Source organism: Thermobia domestica, chromosome 18, assembly GCF_964235325.1.
Source record: "Thermobia domestica chromosome 18, izTheDome1.hap1.1, whole genome shotgun sequence".
NCBI classification, from domain to species: Eukaryota; Metazoa; Arthropoda; class Insecta; order Zygentoma; family Lepismatidae; genus Thermobia; species Thermobia domestica.
This window is the reverse complement of record NC_137471.1, coordinates 147,145,185-147,172,792: the sequence shown is the minus strand read 5'-3', so window position 1 is coordinate 147,172,792 and position 27,608 is coordinate 147,145,185. Positions and strand designations below refer to the sequence as shown.

The 27,608-nt window shown below is 36.8% G+C and overlaps 1 long non-coding RNA gene across 1 annotated transcript in view; it reads right to left on the bottom strand.

The window, feature by feature from the left end:
* Window positions 1–5,874: 5,874 nt before the first annotated feature.
* Window positions 5,875–27,608, bottom strand: part of LOC145675491 (uncharacterized) — a 132,060-nt gene continuing 110,326 nt past the window's right edge. Inside the window, exon 2 of the long non-coding RNA XR_014129131.1 lies at window positions 5,875–6,831. This is a non-coding gene — a long non-coding RNA (uncharacterized LOC145675491). The remainder of the gene's footprint in view (window positions 6,832–27,608) is intronic.

Here is a 27,608-nt window from a genome sequence, read left to right as displayed (position 1 = left end):
AACCTTTTCATATTTGCTTCATACTTTATATCAATAGGCAACATGTTGTACAACTTAACACCACCATAACTTACACTTTTTTGATACATTGCTGACCGGTGATTACACAAATGAAAATCATTCTTATTTCCCGTATTATGATTATGTACATCCTTATTTGTTACGAATGCCGATGAGTGTTCTTTCAAATACAAAAAGAGACGATACAAATATAAACTATCCAGAGGTAGTATACTGACCTCCTTAACCAAATGTCTACAAGAAAAATTCGGCTTCTTATCACAAAGTATTCTTATGGCTTTCTTCTGAATTTTGAAAACATTAAATCTCTGACTTGAATTTCCCCAGAACATGATACCATATTGCAAGATAGAGTTAAAACACGAATGGTACAAGGTTTTAGCTAATTTTAAATTTACCTTCTTTCTAATAATCCTTAGTGCATAACACGTTCTATTTAATTTATTAATAACTGACTCTATATGAAATTCCCATGTCAGGTTATGATCTATAGTAAGACCTGAAAACGAACAGTGTGATGTATAGTTAATTTTATTTTGGTTCCGATATAGGTTAGGGTATATTGGTTTACTGCACTTGTTATGAAAATTTATAGCAATGGATTTTTCAACATTAACAAAAAGATTATTGTTTTAGTTTGACCACCGACCACCTCAAACTCGATCCATACCATAGCTGTATGCAGTTATTCAAGGACTTACAGTTAGTAATACACATTGTGTTGATTTTTGGTTTGGTTTGTTTTAGTCTCACAATTGTGCTTGGGCGTCTAAAGGGGACGTGGAGCTAATGATAATAATGGAATCCGAACCACTTCGGTCGTTCAACTGTACTCCCACCGGAAATCGAATTCGGGACCATGCGAACCGAAGTCAAGCGTGCTAGCCACTAGACCAAATGGAAAAAATGAAATGAAATCTTTAAGTTTTACGTCCCACGGTTATGCCAGTTAGGCTAAAGGAGACGGTGATAATGAGAGATGAGTGAAATGAAGAAAGTGGGAGGAAACGGGAGAACCCCGAGAAAACCCACGAGCGCGGTGTTTGTCCACCACAAAGTTCACTTGGCGGGGGCTGGGATCGAACCCGGGACCCCAAACACCAGAGGTGAACGCTCTACCACTGAGCCACCGCGCCCCCCTAGACCAAATGGAGTCCTCACATTGTGTTGACTTTAAGCATTGAGTCAGTGTTGTCAGATTCGAAGATCAAAAACTAGCGTGTCTGTGCTCCAAAAGTAGCGGATTTGAACTATTTGTAGAACAAATATATACAGTAGAAATGAATTATTTGGCAACTAATGACTAGTACTAATGAAATGGTTTTTAATATGGGCTGGAAAATGTGCTTTACATATTGCAAGAAATTATGATCAATGAACAAAAACAATTCTAGACAGGATACCACAAGCTATAAACAGCCTAGAAAACGTTCTTGTACAAGAAGGTTTGATGAAATCAAGGATAACTGGGGAGTAACCTGAGAAAGAAAGAATTGCTCAAGAATTGCTCACTCCTTCATCTAGGAGTGGGTTGATAATGGTTGATTAAGATTTTATTATATCTGGACCTCAGAGTTAGACTAAACCAAGTCATAATTTCGTAATTTTACAATAGAAGCGAAAAACCAGTTCCTTAAGTAAGACCTATAGTACTGTTTTTCAAACTATACTAAGTAGATACAAAGTAATAGGATGCTTTTAGACTTATATTATTACACCACTAGAAAGAACATAATCTATTAAAAAGTATTATTAAATCTGTTTCGACCAAAAAGTGACTTAGCATAGTCTACCTCTAAAATTCATATATATAAACTTTTACTGGGTAAGGTAGGGTAAAAAGCGAACCAAAAATTAACGAAATTCGTACAGCGATAAAAAAATATATATACATTGTTGACTCTTCATATTGCAGCAAAACTACGAAAATTAATAGAAAAGAAAACTAGAAAGTTAAGAATCACTCGTATTGCCGGGACAGAGAAAATAGATACATATAGCTCGAATTACCTATACACTTATATAATATGTATGTTCATGTTTCGCAAGTAATTTTCAATCAATATAAAATTTCAACATAATGAACGCACGATTAGTTTTCTCGAATAAAGATCACATGCACCGCTGAGAGTTCAGGAATAAGCTTAATCTATGTTACGGCACTGGATATATGCTTATGTAATACATTACGACCTTATGAACTTGTATAAGAAACAGAATGTACTTAAAGTGAGACGCGAACTATACGAAACATCGGACTTTGAATGTAACTTGTTTGGTGATCCAACCCGAGACCACAGATAGCAAAGATGAGTGCCATAGCTTCCACCACAAGGTTAAGGAAGTTTCTGTTTTAAAGTGTCAATTAAACACTGAGATGCGAAACGGTAATAAAGCATTTGATCAATTTGAAACAAAATATATTGTAGTAATAATTTACTGTATTTGTTAAGATAATGAATATTATATTCTGTTTTTAAAATGACAGCCAAAGCAGAATGTATTGGATAATAACGGAGAAATTGTAAAATTTCAATTTCGGTACGATTAAATACATTCGTGCTGCTATGTGTTGCGTTATCAGTTAGGAGGTATTGAACAATTCTGATTCAAAGGAAGGAAAAAACTACTGTATAGCACTGGGGTTAATTTAATAAATTTTAATTGTATAGGCAGTACTAAAACTATTTGAGACAAAGTCTATTGCTGAAAGTAAAATATGAGTTACTATTAGGGTTTCATCCCGGGTATGTTATACCCACTGATGATTGAACCTGGAACACACATGGAAAGCATTAGCGCTAGCAAATTAGCTACGAAGAGATATATCATACCATGATTCTACGTCAAGAATGAAGGCAAAAAATAAGAAGCGGAAACGACACACTTACAATAATAATATTTTCACACTTTTAAATTCACACTATATATTTCGAGACTTTCGAGACGAGACCGAGACTTGGCCTTCGAGACCGAGACCGAGATCGAGACAGGCATTTGTTAACCGAGACGAGACCAAGACCGAGACGGCAATTTTTGACTCGAGACGAGATCGAGACCGCTAGTTATCAACCGAGACGAGACCGAGACTGTATAAAGTCTCGTCTCGTCTCGTCTCGATACCATCCGTAGTCTTAATACCTCATGTATTACATAGAATGTAGGTTTAACTCTTCCAGCAAAGAAGAAACATATGATCATACTATACAACCCACAGAAGTGATAGCTGGCAATACAGTGGTCGTAATCCCTAACGACACAGGGAGTGAGCAGTGCCCTCCTCGCTGGTCTAGTGGCTAGCACGTGCGTCGGATGTACGGTGTATGGTGTCGGGGGTTCGATTCCCGGCGGGAGAGCATCTATGATTTTTAACTGTCCTTGGTGTTTCTGTGTTCATGTCCCTGTCGTTATAAGTTATTAGAAAAAGCAAGTTAAACGAGTGAAGCAAGTAAAATTAGCAATAAGTAAGTTACTGAAACACGTTCGGTGAGTCAGCTAAAAAAAACTGGACAAAGCACTGACATTTCGCGTCGTCCATGCGAGTACGAATCTATCTCGGCTTGATTTTTTTTCTATTTGAGAGAAAGTATTGTTTGTTTTCGCTACAGGTAGCCACTCTTTTCGCATTTTTCTCCGTCGTTCACAGTTAAAGTAACTGATTATTCTTATTTTTTCTACGAATGATGGATCTTCTCTTTGGCTTCATGTCAAACATGCACACGTAATGAAAATACGCTGTTGAAAATAATAATAATATGAAATATTACTAGCTAACTCGTGTGTGTATTTCGACAATATAATTTTATATTATTATGTGGAAATAAGTAATGCTGCCTCCCCCCTAATTTTTTTCGATGCGCCTTATGGGTCCACGATGTCCAACGTTGGTCCCATCTCAATAATACCTTCTGTTCTCTCGATATAAGTTCATGACAATGACTCTTCGTTCATTTTGCAATGAAATCGCTTATTTTTCTGAGTACTATGAGTGCATACTGTCCAACGTTGCTTCATCACTCTACAATTTCCCGTTCTCTCGATATAAATTGCTAATATTTTGTTTGTAAGGGAGATATGGCGTTACAATCATTTCGTTTGAAGAAGAATTGACAAAGATATTGCCTTGCCACAAACAACACCTATTATCATTATTATTATTGTTATTATTATTATTATTATTATTATTATTATTATTATTATTATTATTGTTGTTGTTGTTTTACTTACCACTAATGTTGCTTATCTTTATTTGCAATGCAATGTGCTTCTGAAAAGCAAATCAAAAAACACTCCTCGCTGTTCACGCTCCCGAACTCGAAATACATGATTTACATTTCTCTGTGTTAGCGGAAAGCACATTTATTATATTATTCTTTCAAATAACACGTTTAACAAGTTACTTCACTTTCAATGTGTAATTTCATATCATCACTAACAATCATCTTGTTCCGATACGAAAATAACCCCCTCCTACAAAAAAAAGCCTGACCGTAGCAAAAGGGCGTGAACCTTCTTTATGCGATTAATCGTGTCCAATATTTCAATAAGTCTCTGCAAACAAATATTTCCGTAAAAAAGGAAAAGTTATTCAAACTTTCTGAATACCTATTTATGGGCGAAATTTGGTTCCCTTTGAAGTTTTTAAGAGTTTGAAGGGCCGCCATTTTGAACATTTTCGTCTGATTATTCTGGCTAACGAACTCAAGATATATCAACAATTAATGTTTGTGCCAAGTTTCGTCTCAATCCGCTGAAAATTAGGGTGGTTAATGCATGCACAAATAGCGTTATATATATATACAGATAGATAATAAATAGACACACAGAGGAAGAGAGAAAAAGTGTTTTGCTCCCTTCTCGCATCTGTGGTGCGTCAGAGCTAAACCGGGTCCCTTTGCATAACTTATTGAGCAGCCTAACCTAAACAGAAACCTCTTACTTGCTAACGTAGAAATGTGGTCGGGAGGTGTAAGGCATGTAAAAATTGTATTTTTAATAATCATGAGTATGCATTCGCACACTCCACTTCCATGTTTTTCTTTTTACTTTTTGCAGCTACATCGGAACGTTCAAATTTTATTCTTTACTAATTGCAAATTGCGTTTACATTCAAAATATAAGGAATTTTGGTGGCATTTGTTCGGATTTTCTTCTCTTTCAAAATTAAGACAAGAATAAAAGCAATACGCAAAGACAAAAAGTATTATCAGTACTATACATTACCAATAATAATTGCTACGAAAAACTAAATACGACTTCTTTTACCATCTCTCGCGAGCTGCATGTATTATTAAATAAAATATAAAAATGTCCCCACCGAAGATTCGAACTGGCGACCTTTGCATTTGTAAGCCAGCACCATAACCACTACACCAAGATCACGGCGTGGTGAACGTTTAGTTGTCGGCGTATTTGTTGTATTTATGTTTTGTTCCCACTTCGACAATTTGTATTCTTTTTTCTAAGTTTAACAGCTGTTTCTGGCTTTCTCTTTCGGTGTCGTCCTTTATTTACACTATGCACTATTCGTATTCACAGCTTGTGCCCCTCTGCAGTGTCTTATTCAGATTGAACTTTAATTTTTGCCCCTCAGTAAACATTTGATTGATTTAATTCTTATACTTTCCACGGATGGAGCGAAATAATGCCAGACTCCAAAAATAGGTGTACAATTATTTTCCTGACAGAAAATACATGGTTAGAACCAAAACTTTTTTATTTAAAAGGTATTTACAATATATTCGTATGAATCTATAAGCAATGAAAGGAACTCTATAAGCAATTAAATATCTCAAACATGAATTCCATCTAAAACGAACAAAAACCAAAGTACTTGATTCTTTTGTGCTCTCAATGCATCATATATGACATACAACAAATACTAGAAATATTTATATGAAAAAGCCTATATTGATATCTATATGGACAATTCCAGAGAATTCTGTATGTAGTTAATAATAGCCTGTGATATATATTTAGAATTTCACTCTCCTAAGAGTAGTGTGAATAAAATAATGCCGTCTAACATGTTAAAGCTAGTTAAAGCAACTGCAGGATAGAATGTGCATATGATGTAATACCTCTGAACATTTATTTCACATTATATCCCATCGTCTTACTTTGCCGATGGGATAGAAGAATAGAATGAGAATACTAAAAGTGCAACACAATCAAATAAAAAAATGCCATTTAAAAGGTCAAACTTCGAAGATTCAAAATAACATTTACATACATTTCGATAGACTAATTTTTTATTTCTTTTTTTTTATTTTACAATCCAAACATATTTCACATAAAACGTTCAATTTCTATGGCCTCATCATTATCATCACCACTACCAAGTTGCAATTAATGTACAATAATATAGTTTGCTATGAAGCCAAGAGTACGAATCTGTTACACGTTAATATTCTTTCAATAAGCGTATTGTTTTACTCTGCGACTAGTTTAAATCAAATTCAGTCTATAAAGTTAGTACAATGTAAAACTTTACAATTACTGTTTCTACTAATACAGACAACTCCTTCTAAAAACACGAAGATTTACTTTTCACATTCCAAATAATCACACAGCTACATTTGTTTTCCTCTTATGAATAATTATTTATATCTCCACTAAGCCTCTCTCTCTCGGACTTAACGATGGGCGTGAATGTTCTACACGGATACTCATAGTCACAGAGTAGAGGACACCGCATCCAATCTTCTTCCAACTTTCTTTTAGAGGACTCTTTTGGAAAACTGCTGTCATGCATGTTATTGAGATACATGCAATACTGTCCATGGTATATATTCCGAAATTCCCCACTGCCTGAAAGGAATGAAAAATATATAATTCACATTTTGAGTACAAAAGTAATATGATACATAGAATTTCATATTTTCAAAAAAATAAGTATTAGAAAATTGAATCTACTTTGCATTACATCACTTGAGATTTATTAAACAATGTACTTCAGGCACTCCTGGAGCCACATATCAATGTTCATTCTACTATTACATTGATCACTAGAACATGGCTATGAGGAACAGGAAAACACAGCGGTAGAGCACTTACCTCTGGTGCATAGGGTCCTTGGTTCCATCCCCGACCAAGTAACCTTGTCATGGAGAACATCGTGTCCGTGGGTTTTCTCGGGGTACTCCCATTTCCTCCTATAAAAAACGGTTTAGTGAGCGGTATAGTAGTGGAAAATGCATTGATAAAGGGCCAAGAGAAGACCTAAAATAATTTGCTGTTATGAATCTCAAGTCCTAAGATGCAACAGAGGCACTTTTTCACTATCAGGTAGTTCAAAAGTAGTGAGCCTTTTGCACAAAAGATGGTGTGAGTATCCCTAATCTCAGATTATATGAGTCTCATCAAGTAAGGCTTAACATCATTCGTTAGCCGATGGTTGAAGCAAGTATATGGAAAATGTATTGAAATTTTCGCATTCAGACGTAAGATATGTCGTGAAAATATGTGTGCTTTCGGCAAAGCTGCATTACATCTTACGATTTTATTGCGATAAAGATATAAATGCTGCGAAGGTCTGCAACGAAATTAATGTTGTTTACGAACAAGATACGTTGAAAAACAGCAAAAACACAATTCAGTCGCTTTTGTTCCAGAAATTTTGATGTCCAGAATGCAACTCGCTGTGAGCGACCAACCACAGATAAAGTGGATGATATTCTGGGAAAAGTCCAGGAATATGATCGGCACTAATGACATTACCAATGACCTAATGTCCATCATCAAATAGTATTAAGTCATTTGGATAAAGCTAGGTAGAAAAAAAGAGCACGACACTTTAGTAGCATATGAGCTGACTCAAAGAATTATACACGATTAAATTTTATCTGAAAATCTTACTGAAACGTAACGAATTCGAGCCATTTTTAATACAGTTGATCACAAGTGATGAAAAGCAGATAACCTACATCAATATACGGGAAAGATTGAAGTCGAAGAGACCAGAAGTTCTACAATCTCTGGCAAAGCTTACACATCACCACGGTAGATTAAGCTGAGCGTTTGGTGGAATTGAAAGAGTATGTTGCACCACGAACTGATCATGTCGGGCAGAACGACAGACTCGGACCTGAATTGTCGACATTTAATGCGAGTGTGCCTAGGAATTCAAATTAAACGGCTGGAACTTATCAACAGCAAGAGTGTGGTAAACCAGGCTAACATCATTAGTGCGCTTACATACTTGACCTATCAGAAACTGAGAGAACTCGGTTCAGAATAGATGACCATACGAGCAGAGACAACTTGCAAACTGCATACTGTAAGCTTTCATTAGAAATCGGTAAGCTTGCATCCAGCTTGGTTGGAAAGCGTGCAAGCATATCACAAACTGGATTCCAGTAACAAAGTTGCATGGGTGCAACCTTGCATTCAGTGTTCCATTCAAGCTTGACTTAAGAGTTTTACGCTGGCAGCAAGCTAATAAGCCAATGAACTACCAATGATGCTATGACGCTCTGCGTATCATCTAAAATATTGCATGCAAGTACAACAAAAGGCAGATTGTATGAAAGCACGTGTTAATACAGCAAGCGTAGAAAGCCTAAAGCCACACACGCACCAAATGGCCGAAAGCTTTCTTGCTACCGTATAGCACGGACATGGCACTGTTAGACTATTGTTTGTTTCGATGTCTGGAAAACTCCTTGAGCAGTGTAACTTAAGATTTAAAAAGAAATCTGTTGAAACCATGTGTCACAACTTTTGACCACAAACTACAGAAGGTTTCTTGCAACAGGATTATGGAGTTGCCGAAGAAGTGAAAAAAAGGTCGTTGACTAAACTGGTGCAAATATGGTTCATAATATTTCCTAATAACAACTAACATACTCTCAATTCTACCCTACAAAGGCTCGATATTTTTAGACTACCTGACACTTGCAAACAAGTTCCTTTATCTGTATACTTACTAACATGTTTTGAGTTCGGTGTCTACAGCTGCTGCGTACACATTTGGCTCAGTAATGCATACGAATTGGATTACGTTAATTGCCCTTATGTTAGGACAGATTTCTTTAGCTTTTAAAATAGTTCCTTACGTGATTATTTATATATGCTTTGATATGTATTAAATTGAATAAAAACCGACTACTTCAAACGACGTTTACGCATTCTTCTATATACAGTTTTCAAGAAAAACATTCCTTTGCCAGTTACAAAAACGAACAGTTAATCAAATGTCAATTTTCTTCATCGCGAAAGTGGTGCGACCAATTTTTAGTGTAGATCTGTATCCTAAAGTTTGTCTTCTAATGCCTTATTTTATTAGCAGTCTTTTGCTATGGGCTATTACCTAACCTACTGGGTAGGTGATGCTATAAAAGTAGTCAGACATCCTTAGGGGGCGCAGAAGGACAGATGCGGGCGCTTTTTGTTGTCAACACTTTTTACTCATAAACATATTGGAGTAAGTAATGAGCTTGCAGCACATCGGGTAGGTTATACGACCGTGACATTATATCATTTATTTTCGTACAGATTAAGAATATACGGTTAAGTTGATATGAGTGACTCACTCCTTCAAGAGAATAGTGTCATCATGCCTCATGAACAACTTTTTTTGGCGTATGCCAATACCCTACTAGGAACAGGTTATGATGAAAGCCGCCAACAAAAGTTATAAGCAATGGTGCATTTAGAAGGAAGTCACATCGGTTAAAATTAGTTCCATCGTTTCAATTCAACTTAACAAACTTGCTAATATTTTGATTACGTACTATACAATGGTTAGTAAGTTGGGTAAATTTTCTTATCTTAATTTGAAGTGATAAAAAATTAATTTCTACTGTTGTAACTTCCCTCAAGGTTCGCCATTGATTACAAGTCTTTCACTATTTAGCTCCTAATACTTTCTACTCTGTTATTTTCTTGATGCCTACCCACTAACTGCACACGGATTTATAGTACACTTGAAAACTTGTTATATATTAAAAAGACAAGTGCAAAGGCCGTACCAACCTATGCTGCGTGGCCAGCACAAGTAGCATTACATCTACTCCGAATCAGAGCAAAGCGAGCTTGAACGACCTGCTAGCGCGTCCTTCTCGAACACGAACGTCAGTGATGATGGATATACACATAAAGAAAAACAAATGCGAAATCTAAGGACTAACTTGTGGTAGTTGCTCAAATAGGTAGCTTTGTATTATGACTCGATAGTATTTAACTACATTTTTTACGCTGTTTTTATCTCTACATATTACTTACATGTTCTGTATTTTATAACTCGACCGGGGTTCGATTGTCATGTTCGGGCAGTTAATTTTATATTTAAAGCGGACTTAGTGCTTAGAGGGAAGAAGTACTTCACGCTGGAGGTGGGCGTAGTTTGAGTAAATATCATGCAAGCCTCCAAGTTAAATAACAAATCAAAATAAATGTAACAGGACACGCTGCCCCATCAGCATTTGTATACGCGTTGTTTCCGCGAGTTTTGCGTTTCGCTCACTTCGAGCGGTGTGACTGAGCGCTCCGATCAGTAACCTTCTGAACTCTACCAATGTTGTCTAAACTTCACTGGCAACATTGACAACACAGGATCAGCAGCAGCAGTGTAGAAAGTAAGAACAGATGGGAAGGTATAAAGAAAAGAATAAAATAAAAATGCAACTATGAAGAATTATTTGTAAGTGAATTAATAATGGAACAAGAAACTTTTAACGACTTGTTTCGTGTTAACCTGCAAGTCAAGGTAAGAAACTAACAAGTGGGCCGTATTCGTGAAGAAGAAAGACACTGCAAGAAAGCATCGCACATTTCTATTGGGCATCGTCGTATTGAAAACACTTGCATTATATAGTTTGTTTGCATTCGTCATAGTAAAAAAGATATATATATATTTAAGCAATTGAATTTAGCACGTATTCACGTACTAATGTCTACGAAAAGGATTAAAACAAGTGATATGTGTTTACGGTATACGACACACTAAAGCATGCTTTGTACTCGTAACCTTATGGAATTCTTTTGATATAATCGTTGAAACATATACGCATATAAAAAGTAAATTTAAAACATTGATACACTATTTACCTAGAGCAATATAATAATATTCATTTCAAATACTTCACTCATAACCTAATCTATTTTTTTTTTTTTTTGAATACAGCATATGAGTGATACAAGGATTAAATATTATTAAGTTTCTTGCGCCAGTCAATATTAGTAGAAGTCAATCACTTGTATACACTCTAGAAGACCAGTAAATATAGAACGTCATGTATATAATGAGCGCACAATACGAACGCATTACTTTGTATTGAATTCTTTCAACCTTAAGCTCACATTTGGAACATATATCCAGATCTGGAACACATACCCAGATCTTTTCAAGAATAGCAACTCCCAACACTCTCTGCAACGCTGTCATTAAACAAGTTCCACCATTCTTGTAACCAAAGGGTACTCTGCAATGACGATACATTTGGGCTTCAAAAGAGAATGCTACAAGATCCCTACAATCTTCAGTTAACTCGATCTGGCAGTAGGAATGCACCAGCTCATCTCCATTTATTAAGATGGAACAAATCAAGACAGACTCTAACATCATCTGAGTCCTTCTTTCTGACTATTACTAGGGGATGTTGATGTTTTGACACTGCAGGCTCAATGGTACCTTGACGCAACCATTTTTGGATCTGCTCCCTCGCCTTATCTCGATAACACAGTGGAACTGGGTAAGGTCGTTTCACAATTGGATCTTCAGTGGTAACCTGGATTGTATACTTAAACTTGTTATATTTTCCTGGGAAATGGACGAAAATTTTTCTTCTCTTCATCAGCACATTGAACAAAATTTGCTTGTGTTCCGGAGCAATAGGAGTTTTCTGCACAACTTCTCTCACTTCTTCTAGGGTAGCGTAGAGACTCTTCAGTCGCTTTTTCCCTGACTTCTACTCTCTTTGGACAACAAGCCGAACATTGAATCTCCTGAACAAGCGGGCCATACAAAGATTCCACAAGAGCTTGATCCTTTATTTGTGCCAGCGTAATTCGTCTCTGGTTGCAATCTTCTCTTTGCCTTGACCTAACTACATTATACGAATCTTCTTGTTGAATCAATACGCTGTTCCACTGATTTAAAACTTTCAGATTTTCATAATCGCATCCATATACCTGTGAGCCGCATACTTCCTCTGGATGGCATTCGCATTCACTCCATTCTTCTTCTGTGACGGTTACAGAGAGATGGAAATCCACACTCAACTCATTAATCATATTATTACATGTATTTTCTTCCCCCTTCGCTTCAACCATGGGTACTACGACTTCTTGCTCCCCAGTTTGAATAGTTACCATGCCATTACCAAAATTCATTCTGTCTTGAAACTTGCTCATGTAATCACGACCCAGTAGATCTTGGTTGAGCCCGTCGACCACAAAAGCTCGAACATCCGTTTGTATTCTCTTAATTGTCACAGGAAGATATGCTTCGCCTTTCACCATTTTCTTCCTGGTTCCACTATAATCGACAAGAAATACGTGGGTTTCAATTTCGGATATAATATAATCTTCGTAACCTTTCCGCACAACTCTAAACTACACAACGTCACCTCCACACCGCTATCAACAAGTGCTTGCAAAACTTCATCCAACACACACACTCGTATGATACCAGACCATTCTTTTATTCGTTCAAAGTCAGTCTTCACGTCATCAATATTCTCACAATCTGTGTTATACTCCCACTCTTGTCCAGCTATACATTGAAATTTAACTCGACAAACATTTACCTCACTCCTACACTCATACTCACGTACAGATAAAGGACCTTATACATCACTATACATTTCCTCAGGTATATCCTCACTTACACTTTTCTCATGGGTCTTCTCACAACACAAGTCGTATTTACCTCCGACACGCGAGGTGGATACTTCTTTTAGTTTTTTTGAATCTGAACTCCTCGAGGACCCCAACGGTGTTGAATATCCTCTTGGGAGAATCTCGGGTCATCTCTTTCATATTCTTCGTGTCTGTACGATATCCTACCTGGCCGTCTACTTCTCCTCCAAGAACGTGCACCACCACGTCGTCTGCCTCGCCGATAGTTTTCGCGTCATCGTGCACCATCTCGTCCTTCATACGGTGATTCTTCTCTTGTGTTCGCAGGCTCTGTCTTGTTATCCTCCTGGTCCTTCGATATAGCTGCTACTAGAGCTTTACGAGTAACCACATCTTCACCGTCCTTCCATCTTCTAGCAGCATCTCTTCCTGTCTTCCCTCTTGCTTCCCATGTGTCGTGAATCAGTTCAAGTCGTCGGATTGTTTCAAGAATTTCCGCTAACTCCTGGCCTCGTGTCGAAACAAACTGTCTCCGATACTGAACTGGTAGTAAAGTTATGCAAATCTGGGCTTCACTGCTCTGTAAATCCAAGTCCCTAATCTGACAAAATCCATTTGTAACAAAACGTTCAACACTCTCATCAACCTTAGGGTTGAATGGTACGGTCTTAAGGCGCGTTAGCCTAGCACATGTCACGTCTTCTGAATGATAATGTCTTAAAAACATTTGCTTGAAGATGGCATACGTGAAGAATTTGTTGACATTGGAATAATACAATGACAGCACTGCGTCTCTTAGTATGAACGGTAATACCTTAAGCGCCTGAGTAGGTCGCACACCCATTAGAGCATACTCCTGTTCAAACTGTACAATAAACGCTTGAGCTGAAAAATCACCTCTCTCTGGTGGATAATGCGTGAACGATTTTACATCCGTTAATCGCAATTTCAATTCCTCTTCGCCTTCTTCATTTTCCATTTCCTCCCTATAGTCCTGAGCTGCTTCCGAATACGCTCCGCGACGGTTCGTTAGTCTTCTGGCGTTTCCATTCTCGTTGCCATTAGAGGAAAGCTGTCATCTTTGTCGGTTTCTTCTTCTTTCCGTCTTCGGGGGCCATCCATCTTCTTCTGAATACCCGCTCTCATCAGACGAACTGTTCTTAATCTGTCTCCTCCGTCTTCTCCGATAAATTCGGTGCATCTCATGTTCCTTGCTCCAAGAAGCCGCCGTACTATTGAGGGCACTCCTTTCACAGCAGGTACCACTTGAATTACTTCTATTGCGCCTTCCATCTAGGCTTGGAGATTGAGCAGGATTGTATGTCCGCTTCACTTCTGTTTCCTCTTTTACGCCTGAACTATGTCTTCGTTATTCCTCCTCGATCCTTTGTTGAAGTGACGCTTTTGCTACCTCCTGACAAGCCAACTTTTCTTGTACTTTCCACAGTTTCGAAGTGTTTTGCCACATGACAGCCTTCGACTGACTCACTTCCGCCCGACACTCTTGGAGTTGATTATTCATCACCGCGTTGGCTCTTATCATTCTTCCAGAAACCTCTTCTACCACCTTTCTACATTCATCAGTCTTCTGCAGGACTTTTAACTCTTCTTTTGGTAAACGATCTTCTATCTGTGCCGTAGTCATCTGTAACACCTCATGCTTCACTTCTGCAATCTCATCCTGCATCCTATCATGACATTGTGCCATACGTGCTACACAGCTCTTCGATACCTGATCGATTCTTTTATTTACTTCTTCAAATTGCTGACTCTCCTTTTTCTCTGTTAGTATTGCCACTTCAAGTTTTAAAACGGTATATAATAATATCAGTGACGGTGACGGTAACGGTGAAGGGTGTTGGTGTTTAAAATATTAAACAAATTTTTAATAACCCCCTGTTATCCGGAATCTCGGTATCAGGAGCGCACGCTCCGAAAACAGTGTATCAAGAAATAGTTAACTCAAATAAGAATACCAATATTAATACTACAACACTCTTGGATCGTATTCGACAACTTACCATTTAAGCCTTCAATATAAATCCCCACACTGATGTTATTCACGAAGTTGTTAGACGAAGCGTGGACGTAGAAAGATGATGCAAGACGCAGAATTTTCAGAATACATTTGCGTAAACTAGTTATTGAAAACCATGTGCATTTATTTATTATATTTTTTCTATATTACCACATTCTATCACAAAACGGTATTCATATACACAACTGTTAATACTCAGCACAAGTGAGCAATATTTTGACGTAAACAGTCGCTTCAATAATGACTTGGTAACATCCCTAACTTTAATTATTGATACCGTTGAACATAAAACTGAGATTGACAAGTACTCAAAAGAAATAAGATATATAAAACTAGGAAACATACAAAATACTATATACAACAAAAATAATAATAATACATGCCATAAGGGTCCTCTACGATACTTCTAAAAGACTTTTCAGAATAAATGGAAGTCCAGACGACAGTAGCAAATTATGTTATTTCATATGTCTAGAAAGAATTGTTTTAGAGAAGTTTAATCTTTTATTTGTTTTTATATTTATTATTTTTAATTAATTCCTTTTTACTGATGCACTGAACTATTATATTGTACTGGCCACTTTTGTATAATTGTTTATATCTTCAGTTCTGTCTTTACCCGAACAGATGATTCACTAGTGCAATACTGCTTTACATACAAAGTGACTAACTAAATGACACTTGATGGTCGCGACTGGCAAACTTTTATTTAGATTGAATTTAATTTAGTACTGATACTTCAAACATTCTTCACATATAAATAGGTTAATTAGCACAGTTTTCAGAAATAATACATTTATGTAACGATGTTATATTACTACTGTAGTTGTTAGATATTTTTATAGCTATAAATTGAAGTTATGCTATTATATAGGCCTATATCAAATATAGATTGATTTTCTTTCAAGCGCTTTTTCTGGATATATGCTCGAAATTTGAGCTTAAGACTAAAAGAATTCAATGCAAAGTAATGCGTTCATATTGTGCGCTCATTATATACACGACGTTCTATATTTACTGATCCTCTAGAGTGTATACAAATTATTAACTTCTACTAATATTGTCTGGCGCAAGAAACTTTATATTTTCTTTTTGTAGCACTCATATGCAGTATCCAATAAAATAGGTTAGGTTATGAGTGAAGTATTTGAAATATATATTATTATATCGGCTTACATAAATAACTTATCAATATTTTAGATTTACTTTTCATATGCGCATATGCTTTTACGGTTATATCAAAAGAATTCTGTAAGGTTAAGAGTGCAAAGCATGCTTTAGTGTGTCGTATACCGTAAACACATTTCACTTGGTTTATTTCTTTTCATTGACGTTAGTACGTGAATTCACGTTAAATTCAATTGCTCAAATATGTCTTTTATTTTACTCATGCATACTAAGTATAGAATCCAAGTAATTCTAGCACGACACTCTCCAAAAGTAACATGCGATGTTTACTTGCAGTGTCTTGCTTCTTCACAAATGCGGCTTACTTGTTAGCTTTAAACATGTTCTGTTTTTCTTACCTTGACCGGCAGGTTAAAACTAGTCCTTAAAAGTTTCTTGTTCTATTATTAATTCATTTACAAATAATTCTTCATAGTTGCATTTTTATTTTATTCTTCTCTTTATACCTTCCCACTTGTTCTTACTTTTTATACTGCTGCTGCTGATCCTGTGTTGTCAATGTTGCCAGTCAAGTCTAGACAGCTAAGGTGAAGTTCAGAAAGTTACTGAGCGGAGCGCTCAGGCACACCGCTCCAAGTGAACGAAACACTAAACTTGCGAAAACAACGGGTGCACAAATGCTGATGGGGCAGCGTGTCCTGTCAAATATGGCGTCGGAATAGGTTGATCCCTGCGCCGTCACTAAACATTCAAAGATTAACTTTCACTTAGTTCCGCAGATACTTATAAAAACAAGGTAATACACAAACAAATGAAACAGGACACATACAATTATATACATATATACACAATATTTCGAAATATGTACAGCCTGCAATCTATTCGCAGTATTCATTAGGCAAGTCCTTCAGAAGTTGACTGGCACAATTCTCTTCTGCCTTCCTCCGCCATTTCCAGTATTCTTCCTTAGTGGGCTTCCACAATTCACATTGATGTTCGGAACGGTGTCCTACCAATTTCCCACTGTTTGGATCAATCAGCTCCACAACCTTAAGACTTGGCTTGCGAACACATAAGTATGGTCCTGAGTACAGGTATGGTCCTGACTCAGACGCTTGTGAAGAATAGTTGCAATCAAGAGGATGAATTTCGTGGACTGTTAGTTGTGTAGTATGTGGAACATGGGTGGAAATCGGCGTAATACACGAAGATACAGTGCAAGTGCAAGTGAATCTGCTGGTGCGGCCATGTCAGACTGAGGACCCAGCTAGAGATGAATATCATGTACAATGTTGTCTGTGTGATCGCTGGTATCACCCCGTGTGGTCAAATGACAAAAGAACAATGGAATGCTCAAAATGAACTCGAGGATGATGCAACCGTTGAGTCGTTATTAAATGTGGACAGTGCAACCCACATAAGGCGATGGAGACGGGAGAACGAAGTTTGTCTTTGGATGCAATGGAGCAGATGCTTATCTGGATGTTTGAGAAGTAGAATGAAAAGGGACAATGCGAGCTCAGATCGAAAATCAAAGAAGATTATCAGATTGAGATGAAGGTCATTCAGAAAGGTTTACGGGATATTAGAGAGCAATTGGAGGACAAGATTGAAGAAGTTAGCAAGAAGTGTGACAGGACGAACGTCTCGTTAACTCAACAAGTAAATGAATTTTCACAAAAGATGATCGGAACTCAGCAGGAGAATCATGATTTGAAGAATACCGTTTGTAAACTTGAGGAAGTGGCAATACTAACAGAGAAAAAGGTGAGTCAGCAATTTGAAGAAGTAAACAGAAGAATCGATCAGGTATCAAAGAGCTGTGTAGCAGGTATGACACAATGCCAGGACAGGATGCAGGATGAGATTGCAGATGTGAAGCATGAGGTGTTGCAGATGACTATGGCACAGATAGAAAATCGTTTAGCCAAAGAAGAGTTAAAAGTCCTGCAGAAGACTGATGAATGTAAAAAGGTGGTAGAAGAGGTTTCTGGAAGAATGATTATAGCAAACGCGGTGATAAATAATCAACTCCAAGAGTGTCGCGCGGAAGTTTTTCAGTCGAAGGCTGTCATGTGGCAAAACACTTCGGAACTGTGGAAAGTACAAGAAAAGATGGCTTGTCAGGAGGTAGCAATCGCGTCACTTCAACAAAGGATCTAGGAGGAATATCAAAGACGTAGTTCAGGCGTAGAGGAAACAGAACTGAAGCGGGCATACAATTCTGCTCAATGACCAAGCTTAGATGGAAGGCGCAATAGAAGTGATTCCAGCGGTACCTGCTGTGGAAGAAGTGCCCTCAAGAGTACGACGGCTTCACGGAGCAAGGAACCTAAAGTGCACCCAAGTTATCGGAGAAGACGGAAGAGACGGATCAAGACCAGTTCGTCCGATGAGAGCGGGTAATCAGAAGAAGATGGATGGCCCCCGAAGACGGAAAGGAGAAGGAACCGACAAAGACAGCTTGCTTCGAATGGGAACGAGAATGGAAACGCCAGCAGACTAACGAACCGTCGCGGAGCCTATTCGGAAGTAGCTCAGGACTATAGGGAGGAAATGGAACAGGAAGAAGACGAAGAGGATTTGAAATTGCGATTAACGGATATAAAATCGTTCACGCACTATCCGCCAGAGAGGTGATTTGTTAGCTCAAGCGTTTATAATACAATTTGAACGAAAGTGTGCTCTAATGGGTGTGCGACCTAGTCAGGCGCTTAAGGTATTACCGTTCATACTAAGAGACGCAGTGCTGTGATGGTATTATTCAAATGTGAATAAATTCATCACGTATGTCGACTTTAAGCAAATGTTTTTAAGACATTATCATTCAGAATACGTGACATGTGCTAGGCTAACGCGCCTTAAGACTGTACCATTCAACCCTTCGTTTGATGGGAGTGTTGAACGTTTTGTTACAAATAGATTTTGTCAGATTAGGGACTTGGATTCCCATAGCAGGGAAGCCCAGATTTGTAACACCGTCATAACTTTGCTACCAGTTCAGTATCGGAGTTGGTTTCATCACGAGGCCAGGAGTTAGCAGAAATTTTTGAAACAGTCCGACGACTTGAACTGATTTACGACACATGGGAAGCAAAACGGAAGACAGGAAGAGATGCCGCTAGAAGGTGGGAGAACGGAGAAGAGTTGATCACTCGTAAAGCTAAAGTAGGAGCTATATCGAAGGACGAGGTGGACAACAAGACAGAGCCTGTGAACCCAAGACAAGAATCACCGGACGAAGGACGAGATGGTGCACGAGGACGAGCGAACTATCGACGCGGCAGACGAGGCGGTCGTGCAAGTTCTTGGAGGGGAAATAGACGGCCAGGAAGGAAATGGTACACACACGAAGGATACGAAAGAGATGATCCGAGATCTTCCCAAGAGGATATTCAAAACCGCTGGGATCCTCGAGGAAGTCCAGATTCAAAAAACTAAATGAAGTATCCACCTCGCGGGCAAAGGTAGGTACGACTTGTGAGAAGACCCATGAGAAAAGTGTAAGTGAAGATATACCTGAGGAAGTGTATAGTGATGTATATAATCCTTTATGTGTACGTGAGTATGAGTGTAGGAGTGAGGTAAATGTTTTTCGAGTTAAATTTCAATTTATAGCTGGACAAGCTGGACTGGAAACCATTATACCAAGTGGCAAGTATAATATAGTAGTTCAGTGCATCCGTAAAAAGGAAATAATTAAAAATAATAAATACAAATATAAACAAGAGGTCAAACTTCTTTGAAACAATTCTTTCTAGACATTTGAAGTAACATAATTTGCTACTGTCGTCTGGACTTTCGTTTAATTTCAAAAAGACTTTTAGAAATATAGTAGCGAAACCTTGTTGCATTTACTATTATTGTTTTTGTTGTATATAGCATTTTGTATGTTTCCTTGTTTTATATATCTTATTTATTTGAGTACTTGTCAATCACAGTTTCATATTGAACGGTATCAATAATTAATGTTAGGGATGTTACCAAGTCATTATTGAAGCAACTGTTTACTTCAAAATATTGTTCACTTGTGGTGAGGATTATCCGTTGTGTATATGAAAACTGTTTTGTGATAGAATGTGGTAATATAGAAACAAATATAATAAATAAATACACATGGTTTTCAATAACAAGTTTACGCAAGTGTACTCCGAAAATTGTGAGTGTGTAACCATACTTATATTACGCAATTTTCGATATCTTAATAAGTTCAATTAAATCATATGTAACCTGATATTCGAAAACTAGCGCATATGTATGGGTGGGAGAGGAGAACACATCAATCAGTTCCCCCGATATTAATTATAGTGGTTTCGTAATTTCACAATGAAATATAGAAAGGATACGTAATCTAGTATCGCTACTAATAAGCAATACTATGAAAATAAATCTCTGAATAGTAGTTGTAGGATTTGAGTTCATAAAATAATACTCAAGGTAATAATGCAGGAATCTAATTCAATTTAGAAAAAAAGATAAAAGGTTATAGGCAAAGTGCCTAAAACTAACAAAATGGCAAACGGTCCTTTAAATGCAAGAATAATATAATGAAGGAAGGAAATGCATGAAACTTACGTACCTTGCTGCCTTATTAAGCCAATCCGTGCTATCGAATAGAACAACTAGCCGACATGAGGTTACAGCACTCCACTTTAAACTTCATGATTACATTCGAATTTAAAATTTTAACAGAATTATACTTTGAATATCACTCGTAGTTTATATATATATATAATTGAAGAACCTTTATTGATATAATAAGTAAATCACAAATTATGATAATAGTAGCGAAATACAACCATTATACTTCCTCCCTCGAACGTTCCAGCACAACTATGGCCACCTATAGAAATAGCTCATCCGTCGTGCTAGTACGTCCCACCAGAGAGCATAACCAACAAAAACAAAAGAATTGGCAAGAACGAAAAAGCTTTTTCGGTACAAAATAATATAATAATATAAATTATTCCTAGAGACACATTTTCTATTAATATATAATCACCAGTGACATAAAATCCATAAAATCTATGGATTATTTGTTACACCCTCGCCCCGGCCTACTCCCAAACAAAAAAATCTTTTTTGAAAGCGTGCGAATCGAGAAATAAATAGAATTACAGATAAGGACATATTGTGGACGATATTAGAAAAATGTTAGTATAGGAAAGATACGAACAAACACTCATTCAAACAATCATACTAAGAGTTAAAAAAATCCCCCTAGATCAACCATACAAAATCACTCGCATTAGAAAAAGTTTAGAAAAAGAGTAAATAAATTATCAATCCACATACGTTCATCCGAATTCACCGTGGATCCAACTAGTTAAACTGTTTGCAAAAGTGTCAGAAAACATTGTCATTATAACCAAACACTAAATAGAATCGTAACATCCAAATAATATGTTAACAAATAGTAACAATTCGTATGGAAAAATTACTTACAATATATAATTATTTCTTTTTAAGTGCAAAATAAATTCTAATGTAGGTATAATCTCCAAACCGATTCTAATAACATAACACAATATCTGATGAAAATAACATGAATACAAATACATGTATCCGGCCTTCAAATTTCATTACATATCCTCCTTCCAGCAATCCATAAGCATACCAAGAAATCATGGTTCCCCATTACGTTCACAACAAATGGAGACGAAATTCAAAACAAGAAGCCGAACAAACATGACTAGATTAGCAGGTGGCCACCCTACATAAATGGAAAAAGGAAACAGTACAAAAACACCAAAGACAATTTACATACATATGCATATAATTATTAACAGTTTACTGAAAATTTCAATATTACTCTTATATCATTACCCACAGGTCTCTCTGTATTAGTGACAGTACAGTACCAAAAGTTCACAGTACAGACCTCCTCTCACGAAATCTCTTTACTAACGCCACATGCGTTCTTCTCACATCTCTCGGATTTTCTACATTCCGAACAAGTAATGTGTTGTTCGTCAACAGCTTAATGATCTCGAACGGTTCAGTCCATCTCATAGATAATCCTTTATTAATCTTATCTGTCAATGAAGACTTCAGTTGGGATTTTAAAAGATCTTTCTGCCCCACCTGATAATCAGCGGGGACCCTATTTTGGTCATATAACCGTTTACGACGTTGCCACGCTCTCTCCATATTTTGAATAGCACATTGCAAAGTATTGCGATCTGGTTTATTCTGAAATAAAATATCGATCCTCCATTTCACGTCTACCGGATCATTGACGTTATAATTATATTACATCTCCATGGGAGAAACACGTGTCTCCTCGTGGATAGAATTATTCAAAGAGAATTCTATCTCTCCCAACACCTTATCCCAATGTTCCTGTTTATTATGAACATATGTTTTCAAAATATCTTTAATTACTCTTATCGGACGTTCCGCTGAATTTGCCGCTGGAAAATAAGGTGATACCCGACAATCTCTAATCCCTAATCCCGCAAGAAAATCACGAAAAATATGTGATGTAAAAATTGACGCGTTGTCATGGGAAAGAATATGTATATAACCGTGTCGGTTCATCAATTTACGTAATATTCTAATAACAAGAGAACTTTTCAATTCCCTGAGAGGCTCTAACATTAAAAATTTACTGCATCTATCAACAATTATCAATATGTATCGCCCAGCCCTACTTCTTGGGAGTGGACCTAGGGTATCAATGTCCCAATGGGAATTAATAATTTTGCTTACTTCAGAGATTAACTCTCCCCGCGGGGTAACATTACTCGCTTTCGCGCGTTGGCATAATTCACACGAAGTAATATAATCATGAACGTCCGTAAAAATCCAATCCCACGTGTATATCATGGCGATTCTATTGATTGATTTATAAACCCCTAAATGTGACCCCAATAGTGGGTCATTATGGAACAAATCCATAATCATAGGCCTAAGAGCGTTCGGAACATATATCTTAAACGGACGAATATGAGCCTCGGTTTTCTTGTAAAGAATACCATTAACTAATTTGAACGATTTAACTTCCTTACCTTGCTGCAATTGTTCAACAATCTGTATACATTCAGAATCCCGCAACTGATGTTCCTTTATGGAAATAGAAGAATTGGGATTGTTCCAGAAATTTATATTTAACAAATTTTTCTTAATTTCTTCCTCACCTAAAGTGGTATCATAAATATCAAAATTGAAAGGATCATAAATCCGTGAAATCAAGTCTGCACCGATATTTTGGACTGATGACAAATGTTTAACATCAAAATTAAAGCATGCTAACCTATACAATAAGCTGCCATACTTTTTCGTCCGCCTTACAGTACTCAAGGCGTACGTCAAGGCTTGGTTATCTATCAAAAGATCAAATCGATTACATAAATACAATTTATGTCGTTCAAGAGGTTCTACCACTGCCTGCAACTCAAGATGATACACACTCTTATGAAAATCCGCTGGCTTAAGAGTTCGCGAATATAAACTCACAGGCCTAATATTCCCGTCGCTATCCATTTGTACCATGACCCCGGTAAGAGCCCGGGTGCTTTCATCCGTCCGCACTATAAACTTCCGGTCTAATTCTGGTAACTTTAAGACAATCTGAGTTTCAAACAACTCCTTTATTTGTCTAAAGAAGCCTGCTGCTCTGATTTCCAGGCAAATTTTGTCCGTATACTGCGCAACTTATGTATAGGATACATGATTTCATTAAACCCTTCAACAAACTTCCCATAAAATTGGAGAAATGCTGCCAAAGATATTAAAGCTTTTCGATTTTTTGGCGGGGGTAAATTTCGTATAACATCAATTCTTTTAGGATCCATTTCCAAGTTTCCATTTGAAATCACAAACCCTAAATAATTTATCTTAGTTTGAAACAATAGACTTTTAGTTGGTGATATTGTAATCCCATTATTACGGAAAATAGTAAGTACCTTCTCTAGCAAAACTTTATGTTCTTCTACATTTTTACTAAAAATAATTATATCATCACAGTAATATTCAATTCCTTCATCCTTCAACTCATACAATAACTTATTAAGTACTTCCATTAAAGCATAGCTACCCATTGTTAATCCAAAAGGTAACCTTCGGTACATATAACTACAGCGATGAGTTACAACAGAAGTATATTTTTTGGTACGTTCTGACAATAATAATTGTGAATACGCTGAAGACATATCGACCACGGAAAACACTTTTCCTTTGCTCAAAGCCGAAAGAACGTCCACCTTAATGGGAGAAGGCTGAGAAACAATATTTAACCTTTTGTTCAATTTAGAATAATCGATCACAAGTCTCTTATTTTCCGTCTTTTTATCCACCAAAAAGGCCGGAAATGCCCATGGGCTCGTTGATTTTTCTATTATGTTATCTTTTAATAAATTATCCGAAATCTTATCAAGCTGTTTCTGGTCCTGGCGTGGCAAAGGATAAGGTTTTAACCGTATTGGTGATTCATCGTTTACATGAATATCTAAAGTATAGTTATGTGTTGTGCCTACCTTTTCAGTAAAAACATCGGAGTACGAAGCATATAATTGCTCTACATAACGTTGAAGCTCTCCCTCCGGATTATCCAATTGCGGATCTACAGCAGGTGACTCTCCTTTTGTGGAGGCCTGGGTACCATCAGTAGACGAAAGCGACTCTTCAGTTACTATCCTTTGAAGACTGGACTGCTGGCTCGATCCTGCGACCGGGGACCAACTCGCCAAACTCGTACTATCAACCAAGGCATGAACCACTCGACCATCTCTTCTCAGCATCACACCACGATTTCCTACAGCTCCCTGGATTCCACTAGTGACCTCCCTCTGGAGCCGCCTTTTCGGATTAGATGTGGGCCAAAAAACTCGATCCTTCCCCTGCGGTTCCACTGGACTAGTCCACTAACAAAAGACTTAGAAGACTCATTAATGTTTGAACTTGATGGTATGTAACGTTTATAAAATATAGGGGCACGCACTTGTCTACCCTTCAATATCACTACGTCGTTCACCGTATCGATGACCACATGATTAGCTTTAACAGCATCAATACCCAATAAATTTTGGAGACAAACAAGGGCGAATGAAAAATTTGATATTCATAGTAACAGAGTCAATGCGAATAGGTATTTCTACAGACTCATTAATAGTCACTGTTTTCCCATCTATTCCCGAACCAACAAAACTTTCTTTTTTTCTTTTTATTTGTTTATTATTCTCCAACAATTTTACTAATGCATTGCCGATCAAACTAACTGTTGAGCAAGTATCAATTGCTCCTTCAACATGGTTTTCAAATATAATTGCTTTAACAAACACTGCAAGGGGACGATGCACCATTTTATCATTAAATGTCCGCACACTTGCTTTCTTAAAATTACTGATGTTATTGTAAGTTCTTTTCTCTTGACCAATACCTTTATTGTGAATAGGTTGCAGTCTATGGGGACAATTTACTAGTTTTTGGTTTCAGTGACAAAGATGACACTTAATTCGCGCTTGTTGAGAGTTTCTAGAAGCTTACGTTCATACGTTAGCACAGATTGTTGCTGCATATTATAAGTTTGTAACCTATCTTTTAGTTCCTCAAGACTTCCTGGTTCAGAATACCGGAAAAGTTCATAACGCAATCGGAGATTCATACCTCCCAATATGTAATACAATATGGGAATTGAATCATATTCACCAAATAATATATAATAACAGTTAGACACGTGATCAAAAGATTCCATTATATTTTCATCCCTGTCTTGCAAGCGTTCTAAATAATGCTGTTTTATTACACGTAATCCGGTTTCTGAAATTAAAGCTTCTCGTATACGAGTTGTAACCCAATGCTACTCACAGTTATTAGTAACGCACTCTAAAAGAATTTGTTTTAAAGTGCCTCCTGTTTTAGAAAGTGAAGCAATTAATACGATGTCAAAAGAATACAACATTGTCTTTACAATTAGATATAAACCTAGCAGCCACTCGAATAATAATACTTCATTGTGTCCATCACAAAAGGGCAAATTCGCAATCATTCGTTCAAAATGTATTATGGCTATTGAGTTTATTAGTTTATCAGATTTAAAAGGAATAGCAACAGATTTGTTTTGAAGACCATGCCCTAAAGAAAAGTTTTTATATTGTTCAGTAAGTTGATACCCTCGAGGCAACGAGTGAGATAAAGAAAAACCTGTTTGAAGGTCGTGACCCTTGGCCTGCAGGTGTGGCATACTCGATTCACTATGACGGTTGATAAATACAGGATTTAAAATCCTATGCCTCATCTTATCATTTCCACTTTTATAAAAAATTTTACACACTTTTGGTTTTGACCAATCCATTGGGGCTTCTAACGTTATTGACTCGGTGTTCTGGGTAATCAGTTCAAGGTCGTTATCACTATCGGAGAAAGGAACACTCCGGTCACCTCTAATAAGCCCGGCGACATTCATAAGACTAATCTCGTCGTCCACTATTATATGTTTTTGTTTACCACCAGTTTTTTCGTCTTTAAACTGATTCATGTTATGTACAAATAAGGAAATAAACTCCGATTTAACAAGAATAGCACAGTCCATGTAATATACCAACGAATAAGCTTTTACAAATGAGAAAATCCAAAAGCAACACTTGGATCGAACCCGAGACCTCTAATGTCAATCTCACACCCCGTATACTTTACTCTTTCATTGCGAGCAATACTGAAATTCTTATACACCATAAATTATGCAATACAGATTTTTTTCTTTGTATATATACGAGTGATATTGCACGATTACCACCCCTTCAATATACAGAAAATTAAATATAGTTGCGCTTTAATAATGTGTAACCATACTTATATTACGCTAATTTCGATATCTTAAAAAGTTCAAATAAATCATATATAACCTGAGATTCGAAAACTAGCGCATATGTATGGGTGGGAGAGGAGAACACATCAAAAAGTTACCCCCGATATTAATTTTAGTAGTTTCGTAATTCCACAATGAAATATAGAAAGACTACGTAATCTAGTATCGCTACTAATAAGCAATACTATGAAGATAAATCTCTGAATAGTAATTGGGGGATTTGAGTTCATAAAATAATACTCGTACAACCGATCTCCTTTGGAAAATTCAAACAGTATATTTAAACTTTCAAGAACCCAATAATCAACATATATTTAACAATGCAAAAATCAGTATTGCATTATGGTCTTCGTGATAATGGAAAGAGAATTTAAATAGTTTCAATCTTAGACTATTATCCAATTAGCAGCGTAAACTATTTGCCTCAGTACCAGCTAACTTGTTCTAATTAGTCACGCCGATTGGTAATAATGCAGGAATCTAATTCAATTTAGAAAAAAGGTAGAAAGGTTATAGGCAAAGTGCCTAAAACTAACAAAATGGCAAACGGTCCTTTAAATGCAAGAATAATATAATGAAGGAAGGAAAAGCATGAAACTTACGTACCTCGCCGCCTTATTAAGCCAATCCGTGCTATCGAATAGAACAACTAGCCGACATGAGGTTACAGCACTCCACTTTAAACTTTATGATTACATTCGAATTTTAAACTTTAACAGAACTATACTTTGAATATCATTCGTAGTTTATATATATATAATTGAAGAATCTTTTTTGATATAATAACTAAATCACAAATTATGATAATAGTAG